This window comes from Nomascus leucogenys, chromosome 10 (genome assembly GCF_006542625.1).
Source record: "Nomascus leucogenys isolate Asia chromosome 10, Asia_NLE_v1, whole genome shotgun sequence".
Taxonomy (NCBI): Eukaryota; Metazoa; Chordata; class Mammalia; order Primates; family Hylobatidae; genus Nomascus; species Nomascus leucogenys.
In genome coordinates, this window is record NC_044390.1 from 14,352,275 (window position 1) to 14,376,203 (window position 23,929).

The window sequence follows — 23,929 nt, forward strand, 5'->3', positions numbered from 1 at the left end:
ATCTATTTGGTTTGTATGTTAGGTGAGTTTCTTTCTTTCTTTTTTCCTTTTTGCTATTTAGATATCTTCTTTTATGAGGGGCCTGCTCAAGTTCATTTGTACTTTTGTCCATTCAATTGTGTTTTCTTACTGATTTCTAGAAACTTTTTGTATATTCTAAAAAGAACTCCTTTATTGATTACATATATTTCAAATCCATTCTCCCACCCCCATGGCTTGCCTTTCTATTTTCTGTCTCTTGATGAAAATTAATTCTTAATTTTATGTAGTCAATTTTATCAATTCTTTTAAAAAATAATTACTACATGCTTTGTGTTCTCTTTGAAGTATCTTTTCTTACTCTAAACTGATGAATTTTCTCCTATAGTACCTTTGAGAAACTTTATTAATTTACTTTCACTTTTAAATCTTCAAACCATCTAGGATTGGTAGTATGGTATTTCTTAGGGATCAGGTGGATACACATTTAACAATTACCCCTTAAAGAAAAGATAGTTGTTTTTCTACTTCTCAGTGTCATCTCATTATAAACCAAGTATCTGTACAAGAATATTTAGTTTTCTGGGCTCTCCATTCCATTGGGTTTGTCAGCATGTCTGTTTATCAGGCTTTAACACAAACTTTTGATATCTAACAGTAAATTTTCACACCTTGTTCCACTTTAAGAGTGTCACGACAATTCTTGCCCTTCTACATGTCCACATATACATTAGAACTGGTTTTTCAAATCACACATACACACACATTCACATACACACAAAAACTCATTGGCATTTTTATTTGAATAACATTGCCTTTATAGATTAGTTTGAGAAAAATCAAAATCTTAAAAATACTGAGTTTTCCAATGTATAAGTATAATTTATCCCTCTATTTATTTTGGTCTTCTTTAGTTTATTTCAATAATGCTATATTTTTCTGTGAAGACGTCATGATAATCTTTGTTGCATTTTCCTAGATATATTTGATATTTTTGTGTTATTATGACTGATTTTTTTTTGAAACAGGGTTCACCCTGTTGCCCAGGCTGGAGTGCAGTGGCACGATCTAGGCTCACTGAAACCTTTGCCTCCCAGGTTCAAGCGATTCTCCCACCTCAGCCTCCCTAGGACCTGGAATTACAGGTGCACCCCACCATACCTGGCTAGTTTTTTGTATTTTTTGTAGACGTGGGGTTTCACCATGTTGGCCAGACTGGTCTCAAATTCCTGACCTGAAGTAATCTACCCTCCTTGGCCTCACAAAGTGCTGGGGTTACAGGCCTGAGCCACCATGCCCTGGCTGATATTTATTTTTAGAAAAAAATATTCTTATATATTAATCTTGTAACCAACAAACTCCACACACTATTTGTATATATTATCTGTAGTTTTTTTAGATTTTGTATATACCAGACAACATAATACATAAATAAAATCAGTTTTGATTATTTATTTCCAAGAGTTATATATTTGAAAATATTTCTGGTTGAAGTAAATCTGCATATGGTAAAGTCATAAATCATAAGTATACATCTTGATTAATTATCACAAAGAAAACAATGTGAAAATTAATTCTAGGAGGGAAAAAAAAACATGACCTGCACATATGCTGGGCTCTTCTCATTTAATTAACTGACTTATAACCCTGTAGGAAGAATTTTTATAATATTAAATTTAATATAAATGGGATCATAAATGTATTAGTCTGTGTTCTCTAGTGAAATGGAACAAATAGGAGACAGATATATCTATATCTACATATTTATAACATTCTCTGTGTGTGTGTATATATATATGTATATATACACACATATATAGACACAGAAATTTCTAGCTGTATCTATATGTGGATACATATGTATATTTATGTATCTATCTGTATATATGTATATGGGCTACATTTGTTAAACAAATGAATAATTAATAAATGTGTAGGTTTATTTCTGTATTCTTCATTCTGTTTCATCTGTTGATTTGTCTATTTTTGCTCTAATATTGCAACTCTTAATTAGAGTAGCTTTATAATAAGACTTAATACATAGTTCATGTTCTCTGACTTTGTTCTCTGCAAGCTTGTTTTGGGTGTCTCAGCCCTTTGTATTCCATATAAAAGTCATGAAAATTGCTTATCTACCTTAGAAAAGAAAACCGGTTAAGAATTTTATTGGGATTGAATAGGATCTATGAATCAATTTCAGGGACTGACATTATAACAACATTAAGTCTCCTGTATCCCTCTATGTTATTAGGACTTCTTTCATTTCTGTCAGTACTATTTTTTGGTTTCTTTCACAGATATTGCACTTTTCTAAAGATTTATTTCTTTTTTATACTATTGTAAATCTTATTAATTTTTTTCGATTTGTTTGTTGCTAGACTAAAAAATACAATGGATTTTTTTACATATTGATGTATCTGGTGACCTTGCCAATTTTTTTCCGTAATTCTGATAGTTTTTCTGTAGATTATTTTGGATTTTCTACAACAAAATCAAGTTCTCCACGAATAATAAACATTTTATTTCTTTATTTCTGGTGACTATCCCTTTTGTTTCACTTACTTGCCCTTTGCATTTGCCAAGATCTCCAAAACAATGTTAAATAATTATTGTCCTTTTGTTCCAATTTCAAAGGAAAAGCTTTCAACATTTCTCCATCAACTACATAATCACTATCAGAGTAAGAAGTTTCCTTCTATTTATAGTTTGCTGAGTTTTAAAATCATAAATCCATCTGAAATTTTTCATATGCTTTTATTCCATCTATTAACCTGATGATAATTTTTTATTTTCAATGAATTGAATTATTACACATTTTTAAATGTTAACTAATCTTGCACTGTTTTGAGTATATGTTTTTAATGTATTGCTGAATGCAGTTTGCTATTTTTGTGGGAGTGGAATTTTGCTTTGACAGTTATGCATAAGATTGGTTCGTACTATCATTTTACTTTAATGACTGTTAGGTTTTGCTATTAAGTTTATGCTGACCTCATGAAAGAAGTTGGGAACCGTTCTTTTCTGTTATTTGATAGAGATGTTCCTTCTCTTTTTCCTTTTTCTTTTGTGGCTTACAGTAGTGTAAGTAACAGGGATTACCTAGTTTATAAAGGCAATTGATTTATTTCCTCCCAAATTTTTGTGTTTATTTCATAACCCCCAATGTGAGTGTATTTGAAGAAAGTCCCTTTGGTGAGATAAAGATTAAATGAAGTTATAAGGGTGGGGTCCTAATCCAATAGGACTGGTGTCCTTCTAAGAAGAGGAAGATACATCAGACATGTTTCACTACACATGCATAGAGCAGAGGCCCTTGAAGACACAGCGAGAAGGTGGCCATGTGCTAGCCAGGAAGGGAGGCCTCTCTAAAATCCAAACTTGATAGGATCTTGGTCTTATCTTTAACAGATAAATTTCTGTTGTTTAAGCTACCTAATTTGTGGTCCTGTGCTATGGAAGCCTGAGCAGACTAATATAGTTATTAAGAAATAAGATGTGGGCTGGGGGCGGTGGCTTATGCCTGTAATCCCAGCACTTTGGGAGACCGAGGCGGGCGGATCACGAGGTCAGGAGATCGAGACCATCCTGGCTAACACAGTGAAACCCCATCTCTACTAGAAATACAAAAAAAAATTACCAGGCATGGTGGCGGGCACCTGTAGTCCCAGCTACTCTGGAGGCTGAGGCAGGAGAATGGCTGAACCCGGGAGGCGGAGCTTGCAGTAAGCCGAGATGATGCCGCTGCACTCCAGCCTGGGCGACACAGCGAGACTCCATCTCGAAAAAAAAAAAAAAAAAAAAAAAAAGAAATAAGATGTAAAACCAACTGGACCAACAGGTGACTCTTTCAAAAAAAGTTGTTTTTTAAATTCCTTCTTTGGCTTCTTCTATGGTCATTGATTTATTCAAGTTTTCTTCTACCTGAATTAAAAACAGTATATTACATTTTTAGGAAATCAGCTACTTTCTCCAAATCTTAAAATTTATTTTTAATATAGTATAAAATTAAAATCTCATTTTTAAGTTTGTAAATTAATTTCTCCATTGATCATTAAATGGATAGAACTAGTGAAATATTAAGTTAGATAGCTTGATCATTTTGCTGCCCTGTGTCGTTTTAAATGGTCTATTTATTTAAAAACTTTTTGTTTACTTTTCACTTATTTTGTTTTCTCTCTTAGTACTCAAATGCAGTCAGCCACATCTCTTTTCTTTTCTCATCTCAAAAGGATCAATAGTAGAAAATATATGATATCAAACCTTGTATCTAGCTCAAAGTGGCAATTTCTGCCACTTTGCTACGTCGCTTCAGTGTTCTCATGGAAAATGTATTTAATCCCCTGGCTTCCAGGGGGTTTCTAAGCATTTTCACAGACCCTTTGTTTTTTCACTATACCTAAGCCACTGACACCCACAGTCACACATATCTACCTACCCCCAGCCTGATCCTCCTCTTCTTTTCCTTTTCTATGGACAGGCATGTTAAGTTTGATGTGTTTGTGTAAAATTATAATAGAGATCTACCATATGCAGTGAGATTTGAGACTGAAATTCAGAAAAGTTGTATGGAATGGAGCTACAAGTAAAAGAAGCATGATTCTGGATAAGATAGCATGGGAATATTGTACAGAGTGAGAACAGGAGAGGGCCTGGGATTCAACCATGACTAGTTGCAACATTTAAAGGCTAAGCAGAAAAGTGCAAGCCAAATTGGCAAAAAAAGACAAGGAAAATGTGGCCACAGAGGTGGCAAGAGAATCTAGTGTCATGAAAGTCAACAGAATAGAGTGTTCTGGAAAGAGGCAATTTAATGATGCTGCATAGTCAAGAGTAGAAAATGTCCGGTAGTTTGAGTGTTATTAAGGTTTTTGAAACCATATTAAAAACGATTTCAGTGACATAGACGAATGGAAACCATAATGAAGAGGATGAATAAGAGGAGAGGAAATTTGAAAAGTACTTTAACATCCTCCTGTTGCTCTTAGCATAAAACCCAAAATTACTTATCTAATTTACAACACACCCTCTGACCTGTTCCTGTTTTCTTCTCTGACTCATCTCATGACATTTCCCTACTTTGAACTCCAAGTAACACTGTGTTTATTTCAGTTCTCTGAATATGCCAGTCTTGTCCACCAGACTGTAAGTTTTATGAGGGATGGAATCAGGTCTGTCTTGCTGAATAAACTTCCTCAGTGTCTAGCAGAGTAGCTTACATGAGGTAGATGTCCAATAACGATTTCTTGAATATATTAATAACACTTCTTATGCCTAAATGAAATATAGGAGTGAGGGGAAGAAGACATAAGGGGAAAAAAGGAAGAGTCAAAAGGCAGAGGAGAGAACAAGAAGAGAAACAAAAGGAGGGGTAGAAAAAGAAAACATAAAAACAAATACACAGGGCAACAATTACCATATTTCCTAGATAAAATCCAAAGTTTTTAATTATCTGTAGCTTACACATGCTTGAACATGCTTTATCATGATTACACATGATTTACCTCTTGACTAAGAGGTACACATGATTTAATCATTGACTAAGTTTGAAGTTCTCTTGTGGCCATTGGTCCACATCCACTCCAACACATTCTTGCACTATAGCCTATACTTGAGCCCTTGAAAACTGTATGCATTAATTGCATAGGAAATAATCTGTATTATTTGTTATATTATCTCTGACTACTAGGCTTTTAAAATGCTATTCCTTTTGCCTGGATCATTCCTCCCTTCCCAAAGTTCAAACAAGTGATTGAACTGTTTTCTACTAAACCATGTATCTCAGCTTAGATCTTACATTCTTCTGAAAGTGTTTTTCATAGTACTCCAATGAAGATTAGCATTATAGCAGTATATAAATAACATTGTTTTTGGTACATAGTGTAAACTAATTAAAAATAAATATTATTATTGCTGTAGTGGTTATCTTTATATAATACTTAGAGTGATTGAGGGAAATATGTTTTGCTTTTGCCAAAAATTTATTATTGAGCTATGAAGGGGATTCTAGAGTATTAACCAAGTTCTTATTAGTTTTAAGCCACATCTGACTCACAATCAAGGTATACAAGCAGTAATTAAGAAATTTGATGTGAAAGGTTTTTTTTTGGCTAACTTTGCTATTTTCTTTTTAAACATTTTGGCCAACAATTGTCACACCAGGGATTTGTTATTTATTGAGAGTTTGCAATGATTAACAGGCCCTGTAGTGATGCACATATCCCGAGTGCTCAGAAAGAGAGAAAAGTTACTTGTGTGCTCTTTTGAGAATACATAGATGTAGTGGGGAGTGGATTACATGGACAGTGATGGTTTGATTATAGTGAGTATCTTCATCTAGGAATCCATGCTTTTCTTTATTTGAAAAGACAACTTCAGTCCCACCAACAGTGTAAAACTGTTCCTATTTCTCCACATCCTCTCCAGCACCTGTTGTTTCCTGACTTTTCAATGATTGCCATTCTGACTGGTGTGAGATGGTATCTCATTGTGGTTTTGATTTGCATTTCTCTGATGGCCAGTGATGATGAGCATTTTTTCATGTGTTTTTTGGCTGCATAAATGTCTTCTTTTGAGAAGTGTCTGTTCATGTCCTTTGCCAACTTTTTGATGGGGTTGTTTTTTTTTTTTTGTAAATTTGTTTTAGTTCATTGTAGATTCTGGATATTAGCCCTTTGTCAGATGGGTAGGTTGCGAAAATTTTCTCCCATTCTGTAGGTTGCCTGTTCACTCTGATGGTAGTTTCTTTTGCTGTGCAGAAGCTCTTTAGTTTAATTATATCTCATTTGTCAATTTTGGCTTTTGTTGCCATCAACCATTGTGGAAGTCAGTGTGGCGATTCCTCAGGGATCTAGAACTAGAAATACCATTTGACCCAGCCATCCCATTACTGGGTATATACCCAAAGGACTATAAATCATGGTGCTATAAAGACACATGCACATGTATGTTCATTGTGGCACTATTCACAATAGCAAAGACTTGGAACCAACCCAAATGTCCAACAACGATAGACTGGATTAAGAAAATGTGGCACATATACACCATGGAATACTATGCAGCCATAAAAAATGATGAGCTCATGTCCTTTGTAGGGACATGGATGAAGCTGGAAACCATCATTCTCAGCAAACTATCGCAAGGACAAAAAACCAAACACCGCATGTTCTCACTCATAGGTGGGAATTGAATAATGAGACCACGTGGACACAGGAAGGGGAACATCACACACTGGGGACTGTTGTGGGGTGGGGGGTGGGGGGAGGGATAGTGTTAGGAGATACACCTAATGCTAAATGACGAGTTAATTGGTGCAGCACACCAACATGGCACATGGATACATATGTAACAAACCTGCACATTGTGCACATGTACCCTACAACTTAAAGTACAATAATAAAAATAAATAAATAAATAAAAGACATCTTCAAAGCAAAATCCTATTTTATGGACTTCAACAAGAAATACAGTCTTAGGGACAATGGGGTATATGCTTGGTTTTCTTCTGAAATAATCAGTCTTATTTTCTTTAAGAAGGCAATATATGATATAGAAAAGGATAATCAGTCTTACTTTCTTTAAGAAAACAGTATCTGTTTGTGGAAACAAAAAAACTGACAGAATTTTAGCTATTTTATAAACAGGATAGATTGGCAAAAATGCTGAAATAATTTTTATATCTGACACAATTGAAGTACCACTTTACTTAAAATCTGAGATCAGGATTTACATGGTGAAGGGCAAAAACCATGTTCAATTTAATCTAAGTAAACAATATTTTAGTCACTCACACTTCTAGGTTGGAATTATTTCTATAATTATCACACCTTTAGACCAATTTTTAAAAATTGAATTAATTAAACCATGAAAATATATCACACCACACTTTTCAAAAAAGGGGAAATAATTTATTCATCAGATATCTACTATTTGTCTACTATGTGGCATATATATGTTGTATATTTCAGTTGCTAAGGATACAGCAGTGAACAAAACAGACAAACATCTCTGCCTTTCTGCAGTTCCAGTCTAATATGGGTGGAGAAATGAATAATATGCAAATAAATCATATGTCAGAGAGTCTTGAATGGTATGAAAACAATGTAACTAAGTAGGGCAGGAGAAGTGGGTAGGAAGAGTTGCTGTTTGAAAAAGAATGTGAGGAAAGCTTGAATGAGTTAGATGAGAATTGAAGTGGTAAGACTGTGGCCATCAGATATGAGGAGGAAAAGCATTTCTAAGGGCAGAACAGAGCAAGTACAAAGACCCAGAGATGCGGTTGTGCTTAATGTGTTTGGGAAATTGTAAGGAAGCTAGCGTGAGTTTGACGATAATAAGGGTCTGAGACAGTATGAAGGGCAACATGAATGGAGGAGTGCATGTCAGGGAAGAAAGAGGTCAGAAAATTGGAAAGGGTATGGATGTGGATATTGAAATCATATTTATAGGGTATATGTCATATTTTGATACATGCACAGAATGTATAATGATCAAGTCAGGGTATTTAGGATATCCATCACCTTAAGCGTTTATCATTTCTTTGTGTTGGGAACATTTTAAATCCTTTCTTCCAACTATGTTGAAATATACAATATGTTGCTGGGCGCTGTGGCTCACGCCTGTAATCCCAGCACTTTGGGAGGCTGAAGTGGGTGGATCATGAGGTCAGGAAATCGAGACCATTCTGGCTAACACGGTGAAACCCCGTCTCTACTAAAAATACAAAAAAATAGGCGGACATGGTGGCAGGCACCTGTAGTCCCAGCTACTCAGGAGGCTGAAGCAGAATGGCGTGAACCTGGGAGGCGGAGCTTGCAGCGAGCCGAGATCGCGCCACTGCACCCCAGCCTAGGCGACAGAGTGAGACTCCATCTCAAAAAAAAAATGTGTATATAGATATACATACACATTTATATATATATATACACATTTATATATATATGTACACACACACACAATATGTTGTTACTAACTCTTGTCACCCTACTGTGCTATTGAACATCAGAAATCCTTACATCTGACTGTATGTTTATATTCTGATAAAATGACATACAAAGGAAGGTGTTTTCATGGAGGAGAAAGGGAATATAGCCTGAAATGAGCAGCTTCTAGAATAGCAGAGAGGACAACTGGCTGGAGTGATGGGGAGAGAAAAAAGCCTGGTCTAGGGTTTTGAGGGATGTGGGAGAAACAGTTACTTGAGAAGGCTGCAGAGGAAGCAGTGTTCTCAGAGGTGAGACTCAATTCAACTAAAGCAATAAAATAAAGGCAGAGAGTCAAAGTTAAAGGTAGAGGATTTTGCAGATGACTGACAGTTAATCAGTTACAAAATACTCAATGATTTGTCAGCTTCAAAAAGTGTTTTGTGATTTAGCCTTTAAGATTTAATTTTAAAACCATACCCGCTAATCACTTATCTTATTTGTTCAGATTTAGTGGTGGAGACACAATCAATGCCAAGTTTTTGTAACTAGTCTAAATGTGAAATACACAGAGCTCTGGCCCTGCTCCAATTATGGGAATAATTATAAATATCATTTTAACTTCATTTTTCAGAACGGGGCCATAGCAGGCATAAAAGCAACAATTTATCAAACTGCCTGAGGGAATGATGTAAAAAATGCTCATCAAGAATATCCATCTGGACAGGACAAAAAATGATGCTGAGAGGACTTTGGAGAGTTTCTACCCAGTTTTCCTAAATTCCAGGAAGTTTTCTTAGTAGAAACGATGATGATTGAAAGCCACTTCATTTCTGGGATACTTGAGACTTCTGGTCTGCATATGTGACTGTAGGAAGAAATAAATAATTTATGTTTTGGAAAAACCCTAATTACCTAAAGATGACTCTCATGGAGTAAGAGGGAAATGGGCATTTGTTTTGTTTTCCCAAACTCTTTCAGTACTCAGTGAATAATAATTAAGGTAACAACATGAATTCAGAAGGGCTTCTTATTTGAGCTCTCTTACCTGTGCAGACTTATATTATTGTGTGTGTGACAGGCATTTTCCTTATTTTATGCAATGTGTGTGAATAAATTTTTATACAACTTCTTTTATTAAAGGCAGAGAATGTTTCCGCTTACCTTTGTATTATCTACATTTTGGAAACAGAATGAATATTCAAATGTTGAATTAGCTTGAAAAAATGAATAGTTCTTATTTTCCAAATTTTCCATTTTTAAATACATGTGATTACCAGTACCAAGAAAAGTTTCAGAAGGTAAAAAGAAAAAATAATAACTATTTTTGTGGTTTGTTTTTGTCTTTCATTGTCACATATTTTACTTCTTAGTCTTACTTGATAGCAGTCATGCAAAAAAAAAAATTCAACTTCGAAAATCAGGCAGTTAATGTTTTTACGTATATGATAAATACACCGATGACTCTTCCACAAAGAAAATGTCAATCTTCAAATGTAATACACATAAAACCTAGCTTTCTTAGCGTTTAGTGCCAATATCACTTTCAAACAAGCAACAGCCTGTTACCCAAGGAATTAAAAGTAATTTGCATCTTTAATGAAGCCTCTCTTGAAATTACCAGGCAGGGTAAAATAAAGAATATATTCTTAACACATAGAAAAACGTCTAATACATAACTTTTCCTTATATGTTTTAGTTTTGCCTATCTCCCACAAATAAGTGGCTATCCCAAATCTCTCTTCTTCCTTTCTAAACTACTCCAAACTCTCTTTTGACCTTTAGTTATGATGATCTTACAAATTTTTTTTCCCATTGCCATTATTCTATCCCCTGACCTGCTGCGACATCCATTTACATAAAATTGTCCAGAAATCTGTTGGTGAGACCAAACCTTCTTTAGCTGAAATGGGAAAACAATGGGCTGTGAAAACTCTAGATTTAATATTTTAGCCCTGGCCAAATAAGTTGTAGTAGGGGTTCAGCAGAAGTGAGTGAGAAAGAAAAATCTTTATTTGATCTTCAGGATTTCCAACTAAAAACACCAGTTAAAAAAATATTTACAGTAAGTCTCCAAAGTAAAAAGATTTTGCTGGATCTCTTTAGTTTAGATTTGAAATAGAAATGAAAACTTCTCATGGCTCTCATTCCATATATGGATTAATTTCTTATCCAAATATTCTTTTGCTTTTGCTCTGTAGCTCTTTTGTATTTTCTCACTGTCATGCCCATGGAAGAAAGAAGGGCACTCAGGGAGAAGATTCTAACACTGAACTACGTGGAAGGTTGAGAAAAATGGGAACTACCATTTTCCAGAAGCCTTTTAAAGGGAAAACAGAACACAAATCCTCTAATTAGCAAGAGCAGACTCAAGACAAGCAAGCAGCCTTCTGTTTACCTCAGGGCTAGGAAGGAGACCAGCTGGCATTCTCTCAAAGATAGCAAATGCTATTTATTGCTGTGTGAAAGAACCTTGTCAGATTAAGTGTATTTGAAGAAAAAAAATAAAGTTTACATGAGTGTTTTTTAAACCCTTGAAGAAAATGAGTTTGGTGTAAGAAGATTCTCTGGAAGCCAAGTTAACTCTGCAGTGTTCTTTTCTTCTTCATTTACAAATGGAAAATAATACTATTTGGCCTACACAGTCTCTCAGATTTGTTGGGAGGATCATAAAAAATAATATTTGTGAAAGCATGTGAAGAAATAAGCTATAACTTTCCATTTATACTGTACAAATGCAAAACAGTTTTATATATTTTGATTATTATCATGACTATCATAAGGCCAATGTACAAACCTGGCTTTTTTGAAATAAAATTAATAGAAAAGGATTTGACTACTGGGCCTCCCTGGAACATGTGAAGCAATTTAGAAAATAATAGAGTATTAAATAATCATTTAAAAATCACTTGGATGCAGTATCAGCTTTGAAGCTTCTAGGTTGCAGTGTACCTTAATGTGTATTATTATAGTGTTTTCTTTAGTATTGTGTGATAAAAGAGGCAAACTTCTATGAAAAATTCAGAAACTAATAATATGTACATAATATGAAAAGGAAAGGGAAATCGTCAAAACTGGTTCCACCGCAGAATATTTTAATAATGCAAATTATAGCAAAATGCAAGCTGAGAAATCACCAAAATAATAAAGCCATTTATAGACTTAAAAACTACCTTTTCTATTGAATTAGAGCACAAAGAAAAATCATTTTAATCTAGATAATTGTGGGATTTACAATTTTCTTTTAAAAATAAAATTTGCTTTGTAAATTTTAGTGTTGTTCAGTATCACCAACAACTTTACGTTGTGAGGTCTTGTCAGCTGGAAGAGACCATAGCAATGTTCCAGGTTTTTTGTTTGTTTTTTTTGTTGTTTTGTGGTAGGGGTACTCCTGACACTTGAAGTGGGAAAATTCTACAATGTGCTTTGGAGATGTGTAGCATTCCCATTCTGAGGGAAACAGGCATCAGAAGGCTCTCATAGTCACTATGACAAACAAAATTGTCAAAATATCCCTCCAGATTTCCAGCAATCGCTCAGATGGTGGTAAATTCTACTCCATCTTTCCTGGGAGCCACTTGGTATTACACATCAGGAATCAGAGTCCCAAGGAATTTAATAGATTTTCCAAAATCCACAGAATGGCAGACCTGAGACGCACCTTTCCTTCCTGGTACTTTTCCACTACCTCATATGCCTCTTCTCCAAGTTCCCGTAAAGTGCGATTGGAATAACCCTTTGTGACACAACAAAGTTTGAACAGAGATTACCTCTCTAGAGCAGTAATGAGGGCACAAAAGTGAAAGGAATTTCACTTTTCCATATTTTTGTGAATTCTTTTAATAATTCACAATAAGTACACATTGGATTTGTGATGTTTAAAACAAAAAACAAAATTCTATTTGATGTCCTTTCTTGCTACTTGTAAGACAGTTTAGAGAAGAATATTTTTGAATACTCTGTGGAGTACTTCTTTCCACTTTTATGCATGGAAAGAAATGACACCAAATGCTGTCCTGGGGGTGTTACTCTTCTTCATGTTTATAACACACTCTCTGTTTCTTTTAAATATTAAGTATTCTGAATAGGATGTTCCTTCCATTTGATTTTTTCATTTTTACTCTTTTTTGCTTTTCTCCTCCTCCCATCTCACTATGTAATGTCAGTGAAGTATTCCCCAATGTCATATATTGGTGGCCCTACACTGAAACGTGACAAAATCATGGCAAGGATAAAATGGATGGGACCATTGAAAACACAGGTGACAAAATACACTTTTTCTAAGGATAGTATTTGCAAATGTGATTTTTCAGGGCAGAAGGCAGACTAGATTAAGTCATTTCCAATGCTAACAAATAAAATACCTATTTTGAAAACTGAGAGTATCATTTACCAACCTGAGACCACTAGTTTTACCAAATTCAGTCCTCCCTCATCAATGGTGTACAGACTACATTCTTTTAGAGGATTATTCCTATTTTCACATATTTTCTTCACCAGCCTTCCATCACATGTAAATTCAGATGGGAATTAAGTTGAAAAGAGACTCAATGTACTACCAAATCACTTCCTCTCAAACTGGGCCAACTTTTCTCTTCCTCTTCCCTTGCATTCACATTTGCTTGCATTTAGCATCCCCTTTGAATTTCTTGTTGTCATAGAAACATGTGTTCCTCATTGACCTTTTGTTTTTCAAGGGAAAAGATAAACATGCCACCCACCATGGGGGCTCAACTCTGACTGTTCCCAGAGAGCTGCACCTTCCCAGCTGCAGAGTCCAGTGTGCTCAGGAGAGTGGCCATCTCCCAGCCCTGTTGGCAGCGACAGGCAGAGGATGGACGCCAGCTGTACTAGGGCTGGAGCTTCATGAACCCTTTCCTATTAGGCCACATCCTGTCTGTCTGTCAGGACTGAAGGAATGTTTCAGGTCAAATAAACAGCAGTCTTATGCAATATAACCCCCAGGATTAATCTTTTGAAAATAACAGCAGGCAGGCCACCTGAGGTGAAATGTAAGGAATAAAGTAGCTCCAACTAGACATAATGGAACTACGCTACATGTTATAGATTAGATTGCATGAAAAGAGGAAAAATTCTAATGTTGATAAGTCCTAGAGACTATCAATGGAGTTTATGTTTGGAAAATACTTTTGAGTATTGAGGCAAAATTTGGACCCAAATCACGGCAGCACTGCTTCTAGCATGTCCTGAATATTTGTGTTATTTATTTATTTATATATTTATTTATTTAGAGATGGAGTTTCACTCTCCCAATCCAAACCACCGTCACCTCTCATTGAGCCTCTAGCAGTACCCTCTAGTTACAGGTGTGAGCCTGAAGGATGATGCTGGCTTTCTCTGTGTTATGAGTTGGCTGCATGAGTATATGAGCGAGATATCTGTATGCTTGACATCTTCAGGTAAATGTTCTGGAAACATCTTCAGGCTTAACACAGAACTCTTGATTTCTTCTACAAACATTTTTCTCCTCCATACCTTTTCCCATTTAAGTAAATGGTAGCTAAGTACACGTACTTGTTTAAGACAAAATTCTTATGGTCATTTTAGAACCATACCGGCCTGTTTGAGCCCTTACTTAGCCCATTTGCCCCATATAAGCTTCCAGGAAGTCCCTCAAGCTCATCTTCAAAGCATTATACTTCTGGAATAAACCTCATTTTCCACGGCCACTCCCAATCCAAACCACCATTACCTCTCACTAAGCCTCTAGCAGTACCCTCTAGTTAATCTCCTTGCTCCCAGGTATTTGGCTATCATTTTCCATTCTCTACACAGCAACCAAAGCGTCCTTTTAGAAAGCCAATCAGGCTAAGTCATTTCCCAACTACAATTCTTAAGTGTCTTCCAAATAATCTAAGAATTAAACTCATCCCCTTTATCAACACCCAAAAGGTCATGCATGGTCTAACCCCTGCCTAGTTCTCTATGCCCGCATTCCGCAACGGCACTACCTTGGACTCCTTCCTCTGCTTTCAAACATGCCCAACTGTTTCCTGCTCAGAGCTCTATATTTGCCAAGTGTCTGCCTGAACTATTCTTTTCCTAGAACTTTCACATGATGTGAAACTTAACTTCATTCAGCACTGTACTCCCATAGCATCTCATTGGAAAGGCATTCCCTGGCAACCCTCTTTATAATGAAGGTAAAATTATATCAGCTAAAACATTAAAAACAAGAAAACCCTCTCCTACTTACTATTGCATCACTGAGTTTATTTTGTCTGTAACAGTTATTGAAGTCTAAGGTTATCTTAGCTCTTTCTCTGTTTACTGGCTTTCTCACCCTACTGGAAGGTAGGGATTTTGACCAGGACTGAAACATTGCTTGGCAACATGGTGAGAAGAATAAATAAATAAGCATGTACTTTTTTTCCTTTTATTTTTTTAATTAATGAAAATGCCATGGAAAATATGGAATGCTTAATGGTCCTTGAAGAGTAGATTTCTTTTTCTTCTTTTTTTTTTTTATTATACTTTAAGTTCTGGGATACATGTGCAGAACATGAAACACGTACTTTTTTAAAAAATAAAATTCTTCTAATACAATGAGAAAACTAATATCTCTTATCCCTGTCGTCTTGACACCCTTTTTTTCTAGACCATCATATTTTAGTCCCCTAATTTCTTCTAGAATTGAGCAGAAGAACAACTTAGACTTAATGCAAAGGGAGAAAATGCACAGCTAGTTTTTTGTGTGGTTCTTGGGTGATAATCTAAGACCCTTTCCAAGGAAGCACTTTGATTTGTTGCCTTAAAGGAGATTTAAAAATGTCTTGCCCTCCCTGGTTTGGCATAGAAGAGCAAATAAACATGCTTGGACTCTACATGCTTCAGGGCAAATGTGTATAGATTAGGATACCACACTCTGAAAACTTCTTTTTCCCAGAAAATGCACACATACCATCCAAACAGAACACACCCTTTGCTGAGTCCAAATAGCTCCTGGGTGGTCTGGCACTAGAATCATCAAAATCATAGCTCAGTGTATTGTTCATAAGGTTCATAGTATCCTGAACCCAAAGAAATTCATATTATTACATTGTTATCATTAAAAAGTACTGTTTCAGTTATAATTACCATACTTTTTATTATGAAAGAAAAATATATTTATGCCTATATTTTTAATTATTCTTCCATAACCAGTGAAAACAAACTTTGCATATTTCTATCTTGGTTTTTAACAATAAACTAAATAACATCATACTTTTTCTTATTACCTTCAGAGCAGTCCTTACCTCAGTCTGAATAGTTTGATGTCTAAAAATATCTTTATCCCCCAAATTATAACATATATTTTATCTTTCCTTCTTAAGCTTAGTCTCCATAAACTCCCTGTATATATAGCATATTTGCTCACCCTCTCCCCTTTATATCACAATATAGAGGAGGTGACTCGAAGAGTCCTCGACCTAGCCCATTTAGAAAGCAAACATACATCAGTGTGATTCCTCCATTATGTCTCTTTCTAAGGCAAGCTCTCATTCTTGCTATGCTATTTTATAACCCAGTGTTTTATGAACTTTGGCTCTCCAAATTCTTAGAAGTTTCAAGGTAAAGTGTCTAAATTTATGTGTGGTGAAGAGGGGACCCAGAGGTGAAGGCTGTGAGAGTCCCTGCCTCCCCTTCCACCAGAGAAGATTCTCTTGTTCTGTTTTAAGTACTGGAATCCTTAATATTATTTATTTTGAAGAAATTATGTCCACTCCTGAAAAAGTGGAAAATAGTTATATGACCCATGGACTTTTGTATCTCTGGACAACATGAGACAAGGACCAGGCTGAGACAGGCTTAGCACACCTGATACTACCCAAGGAGCTTGGGGTCTGCAAAAAATCAAAGTGTTTTCACTTCCCAGAGGCATTGTAAAATTTTTTCAGTACTCAAGCTTGTGGGAGACACTCAGGACCCCCCATGTGTGTGCCTATGAACTCTCTTTATTCTAAAAATAATTGGACCATTAATTGTTTTTAAAATGGACCATATTGTTGGTACTTCATTAGGGTTGAGTGATGCAGTAGTCTATATCTTTGTCCTTTCAGTTTTTACTTCCTCTTCTTCGCTTTTGATTATATTGTCCCTTAAGTCCAGCATCCCCCAGTGAAAATCTTCACTTCCTTCATTCCATGCATTGCCCTACCAAAAATCCTATTCATCCTACCAGACTTAGTAAAAGATATACCTTTTTCATGAAGACTTATATGATACCCCATCAGTGAAAAATGATTGTTACTTCTTCTGTACTGCAAGGCTTGTGCTTTGATTTAACCCTAAAATCATCCTTCTCAGTTTACAGTTGTTTTATGCTGCTTGCCCCTGGAGAACAGGCCTGTGGCTTACATTTCAGTATTTACCCCTGATGCTATTCCTTCACTCAAGCACATAGCGTAGTTTCTTGCATTCAGTGAATATCCGTAGATTAAAGTTTTGGATTTGTTAGAAAGGTAAATGGCTAGTCAAAGTTCTTAATTTTAAGCATCATGAACCAACCCATGCTAATTTATGCAGGAAAGAACTGTATTCTAGAATACTTACACAACTTGTGTTTAGAGGCCACACCATCAGAAACAATCTCTAAAATGATGTCAGATAATTGATTCTATACAAATCCCTATGCAGCCACCATTGGGCACAGGCTCAGCTGTTGTACCCCGCAAACCATGGATGCTGGAAGTTGGACAGGCTAGCAGAATCACCACCATTTCCTCTTCTGGAATTTGATGTAGCTTCACTTGCTGCCCTACTCTTGCAAGAATGGATTTCTGACCAGTATTGCTTCTTTGCATTAAATACCTTTGAGTCAAAGAGTCAGAACTTGGTGAGGTTGCATCTTCCTAACAGAACCAGTGTTCTAGTTGCAAGGGAGGCCAGGAAAACAAGATATTCACTTCTGTGGAAGTCAGTCTCTGCCCCAACCAAGACCCACCAGGCAAAGAAATGACCAAAAATAGGAAGGGGTTTTAGCGCATGGGTATACAAAATAAATATTATTGCAGGTGTCTTTTTAAATTCCATATTTTAAAATGTATATTTAATTATCCAAATCCTCAATTTCTGAACTTAAAGGGAAAAAAGTCCTTAATTTCTATTTGCTTATATGTGATTTTGTTATTTTCAATCCTATCAAATTCTACCAAAATTCAGTTAGAATTTACTCCCAAAGACAACACTTTTATAATAAAAGGTAAAAGTCCCTGCACTTAATTTGTTTTGTGTATACACCTTTAACAATATCTGTAGAATTTCTTAAGTTAGTTCCAGTTTCTACCAAAATTGCTCACTATCAGTTGACTAAAACAATAACTGGGATCTATGTTAAAGGCATCATCTTCTCCATACAACAAATCTCTTTCCTATACTTTGTCTCTGGCTCAAACCCTAAATTCATCTGCTACTTTTCCTGTAGCTGTTGATATATGCTGATATGTTTTTAACAGGACAATCCTTAGCCTTCATGCACTGTTTCTTACTGAAAATGAGCAACAGAAGCCTATATTCTTGGTTTATTTATAGCAGAAATCTTAATCCTTTTGTATAGCCTGCAAAATAAATCCATGATCTCCCATCATCTGAAGCTTACATAAAAGCTTCCCTGGAAGCTTACATAAAATATTCACTGGTCTACATACATGGTCCTTGGTTCAGTTATGTGACACAATAATCAAGGTCCCTGTATCAACTTTTACTGGGGAGTTTCTTTCCTTCCTTTAATAAGTGGAGTAGATTCCTATAACATGTCTTCTTCTAAAGAAATATTGAATGCATTGAATTGAATTGATTTCAACATATATTTATTAAGATGAAATATGGATCAAACTATTATAGGTGCCGGGAATAGAAACTAGATAAGACACAGTCCCTACCTTCAAGAAGGTCATGGAGTAGCAGGGGAGAAAGATAGTGTACAAAAATTGCAATATGATGTGAAAAGTACTAGAAGTATGTTTAAGATACAGTGATAATACAGTTGGGAAAAGTGGACAAGGATCACACATATTTGGATGAGTTTAGCTGGATTTCGAAAGATGCATTAAAGTTTTCTAAGATTGAAAAGAAAAAGAAAAGTGGTCAGTTTTTTCCAGAAGGAATTGCATGCACAAAAATTTAAGCGTTTGAAGCAGCTTTAAGTGTTTGGAGAATTTTAAGCAGTTTATTTAATAAGTTAAATGTGGCTGGACAGGTATGTAGGAACCAAGGCATGCAGGTTCTTGTATGCCTGCCAGAGATGTTTAGCAACAATGTAGTTTCAATCCTTCACTTATGGGAAGCTGTTGGGGAATTCTGAATGGGAAATGACATGATCAGACTTATATTTTACACTTGTTAGAGAGATTTCTCTTGGCAGCCTGTGAAGGAAAGAATGGAGGAAGGTAAGGCTGAAACTAAAAGACCAGTTGAATAAGAAGTTATTGCAGTAGAACATGCAAGAAATGATAGAAGCTTAGTAACTAACTGAAGATAGGTAATAAGGAATAGATGCTTATTTGATTCCTAAATTTCTTGCTTGGGGGATTAAGCGCCCCTGACTGCGACAGAAAATGAGAGACAGAAGCTCAGTGATGAGTGGAGACAACATACCTTCCAATGAAGTATTAAAAGTAGTGGCAAAAACCACAATTACATTTGCACCAACCTAATATTAGACTGCAAATACCTAGTAGACAATAGGTTTTATGGGTCAGGCACTTTGCAGAAAAGTCTAAAGTAGAGAAACAAAGTCGAAAATTATTAGCATATAGGTTTTAGAAACTCAAAAGATCTGTATTCAGAAACAGAAATTTAAATAGGGAAAATATTTTCAGCAAATTAATCAGACATGTAAGAAGAAAACAAAAAAGAAATAGAAACCAAGGGCATAGAACAAATAATTAAAAAAAAATGTAGTAACCGGCCAAGTCCTTTAGAGTTAGCCATCGGATCATTTATTATCCCTGCCACTGTTGCTTCAGTAATGTTATATGAGTGGAAGAAGCAGGTGAAGACTTTTTTTTCCCCAAAATGCTGGTTAGAAAGAAATATAGTGTATTGGAAAAAAGTTATTAAATCTGAAGATTAACCATGTATCTAAGTTGATGAAAAGTATCCTGTACAAAATAAAAGTTTGAAAGGAAAATGGATAAATCAAGATTTAGACATGAGATGAAAAGAGCAGATGAGGGTTTTAGCCTCAATATGTGGGGAAACTTCTCTTTAGAGACTTAAGAGATGAGACACAAGATTCTTGTGGGAGGTACTATTATAATTGGAATTGTAGAATATTGAGTCTTTTGGTCTCCAGTAGTCTCACATTTCTGCATTAGAAGAAACTATTTGCTTCAAATGGGCAACTCCTGAATTGAACGGGGCTTTAATGAGGTGGCACAGATTTGAAATATCTAATGGAAGAATGTTAAAAAAGTTAATCAATGATGAATAGAGAAAACATTCTTTTCAAAATCATTATAAATTTTTCTCTTTATGTCATTTTTTATCCCTATGTTTTATAGAAGTATATTTAAATAACTGAGTAGTCTCTTGTTTGTAATTTTCTGTCTTATTTTTTTCTTTCTTTGTTTTCCTCTGTCCTTTTCCACATTGCCCCAAATGTTAGGACTGACTGTTTGCCCTCTTCTTCAAAATTCTTCAATAGTTAACATTCAACAAGTCCCTAATAGGGGAGAAATGGGAATACTCAGGCCTGAGAATGGCCAGATAACAGTTGTCACTTCCTGTTTTGTTCTTAGAGCATTTTTTTTCCCTTCTTCTATTACATCTGCATGGCCTGTGTCTACATTGATCATCCAATACTCTGCCTTTTCATTTCTTTTTTTTTCTGAAATCCTGTTTTAAAATACTTAGTAGTCTAATTTACACTTTCACCTCTTTCCTCATGCCTGGCCACCATAGTGGATTTTTATTGGCTTAAAACAAAAGACTTGAGCCGGGCGCGGTGGCTCACGCCTGTAATCCCAGAACTTTGAGAAGTTGAGGCGGGTGGATCACATGAGGTTGGGAGTTCGAGACCACCCTGACCAACATGGAGAAACCTGGTCTCTACTAAAAATACAAAATTAGCCGGGTGTGGTGGCACATGCCTGTAATCCCAGCTGCTTGGGAGGCTGAGGCAGGAGAATTGCTTGAACCCAGGAGGCGGAGGTTGTGGTGAGCTGGAGATCGCGCCACTGCACTCCATCCTGGGCAACAAGAGTGAAACTCTGTCTCAGAAAAAAAAAAAAAAGCAAGACTTGAATGAGTTAGCCATGCAGGCATATGAGAGCTATGTCCCCAGACTGGCCTCTGAGGCTTTATTTACTGGCTTTTGCAAGGATTACATGTGTAGCATAGCAACTCTGATTAGGACAACTACTTTCTTGAGCTTTTAGTAGACCATGGTCATTCTTCAGGGCCTGTTCACCTCAGATTTTTCTTGGTAGAAAAATGGCATACAGAAGTTCCAAGCTTCACCTCCAAATACCATACCACCAAGAGAAAGGCTTTCTTTCCCAAATTAATAATAGCTCCAAGCTTCAATCTAATTTGAACAAGTCAGTCTAATCTAGAAGCTGGTCTTCACCCTGTTTGGCTTAGACTTGGGTTATTGCATATCCCACTGAGGTGATGGAGATAAGATTATATGAATTGCTTTATATCAAGTAGGATCCATTTAGATCTGAAGGAAGAGATCAGTTCCACTTCAACCAAAAATGGATCCTATACAAAGCAGATGGGCTAGGATGAATGCTAGGGTACCAATGAGATTCCTGCTACCACAGGCTCAATGGTACTCATCCTTAGCTTATCTTCAGGGAAGAATCCCCCATGCAGTGCTGGTTTCACGGACATGTGATTTGTGTAGGCACATGCAATAATCATGATACTGCACAGAGTATATAATACATGTTATATTATATACATAATACATTACAATTATAATTAATTACTACATCTTCCTTCACCAGTCTGAATCTCGTGAAAAAGGGGGTAATTGCGTGCCTTTCTGTATCACAAGTAGCGATGAAACTATACACTGGCATCCTCCTTGTCAGGATAGAACATTCTTTTGTTTTGTTTCTTTATCTCTCCATGGAGACGTAACTTGACCTCCAGCTAACATTAAAAAAGCTGCTTTTATGGTTCAGCATATGGTCTTAAGTAATTGACTTGATTTTTAAAATGATAGATGGAAATAATAATAGTAATAATTGCTATACCTCACTGGCATGCTTTGAAGCCTGGACCCTTTCTGTTTTTGTTTATTGTTGCTTTGTTTAATTTTGTTTATGTTCTGTTTTGTTTATGTTCTATTTGTTAAAGATCACAGTAGTAATGTTTTGAAAAATCCTTATGAGTTTTAAGTATTTTCATTTAACAAATTAATGCTTTATAGTTCATATATCACAAAATTTGTATATATTACCTCATCTGGATTTATCAAAATTTTAAATTTCAGACTTTAAAATGTGAGAATGAGGCAAATGTTCTCACTGTTTTCTGCATAATAGGCTGTGACTACACCATGATTTCAGCCAACAAAATTGTAGGGCTCTTACTTATAATTGTGCAGGCAGGCCACTGCAAACCATAGGGAGTATTAAGTGCATCGTAGTCCTTTTCCTGTGAATGGTGGTTCATGAAGTGGTGCAGAGCCATGTATAGTGGTCACAAGTAAATATCCATATTATTTTAATTCATTTATTTAAGTATCTTTGTCTTTATTTTTATAAAGTGATTAGAATCAGTCCTTTTTTATACAAAAAATAAGTATTCACGTAAGTGAGAAATTGCTACACTTTAAGAGAATATAAACCAATATTATACATAGAATATGCTTTTATTCTTTTAAATTACCAAAAAGTATTTTAAAAAATTATTTCTTAAACTTATATGCTCTAATGACAAACTTGACAAATTTCAGGACCTCTGGGCTTCATGTCTGTACTTTTTTCCATTGTTTTTATATAAGTTCAAGTGTCTATCACAGACTCTCTTCCAAATTAGACTCTTAGTGTTTTTTTCTGCATGAATAAATGAATTTCTAAGGTAAGCAACGTAAGTAACATGAGTTATTATTCCATTTATACCAGGATAGTTATTATGCTTTTGTTTGTATGCTTTCCATTTCTTATTTGTCTGAAAAGGGAAATATGGTCATTTACTTGGGTGTCTATATATCAGTCTAAGAAAAATATCCTGAGTGGATATGATACCTGGAAATCTGGAACCTCATTGCAGCCCCCCCATTGCAGAGATGACATACAGGGACCAGGTAATAAAGGATGGAGTCTTGATAAAACTACAGCTTTCAGTAGGACAGCCAGCTTTATTTTCCTGGTTACTTAATGGATAATTGACGTTGCCATGCTTGACAATTAGAGTCACCTCACATTGGGTTTCAGGCCTTTCAAATAAGAGCTATGATAGCAAGGAAGTCCATGTGAAAGTCCACAGTCCCTCCCTGCCTTCACACAAAGTTACTCAATTAAAAATATATAGATTGTGTCCCAGGGTGGCGATGAGAAGGAGATTATGCTATCCTTGAAGATCTAAAATGGTACAGTGGTAATGCTGCTCCTTATATATTCATTTAATATGCTATTCTTGTCTCTGCAAAAATCTGAACAAGTGCTAAAGAATGACTATAGTCTACTAAAAGTCCAACAAAGCATTTGCCTCGATCAGAGTTGCTATACTAGACATGTAATCCTTGCAAAAGCCAGTAAATAAAGCCCCAGGTATATGGTATATGGTCATTTATTTGGCAAATGCATTCTTTTCTATATGAATTAACAAAAAACAACAGAGAATGTTCATATTCATGTGAAACAAATAATGATATACATTTGCAATTTTGCCCCAGGACTATGCTAATTCTCTCAACCTGTCATAATGTAGTCCAAAAAGATACAGATTATCTGGTATTCCACAGAACATCACACTGATTTATTATATTGATAACATTTTGCTGATCAGTCGGCATGAGCAAGAGTTTATGAAGATTCTGGATGCTTTGATAAGACCCAAGTACTCCAGAGGGA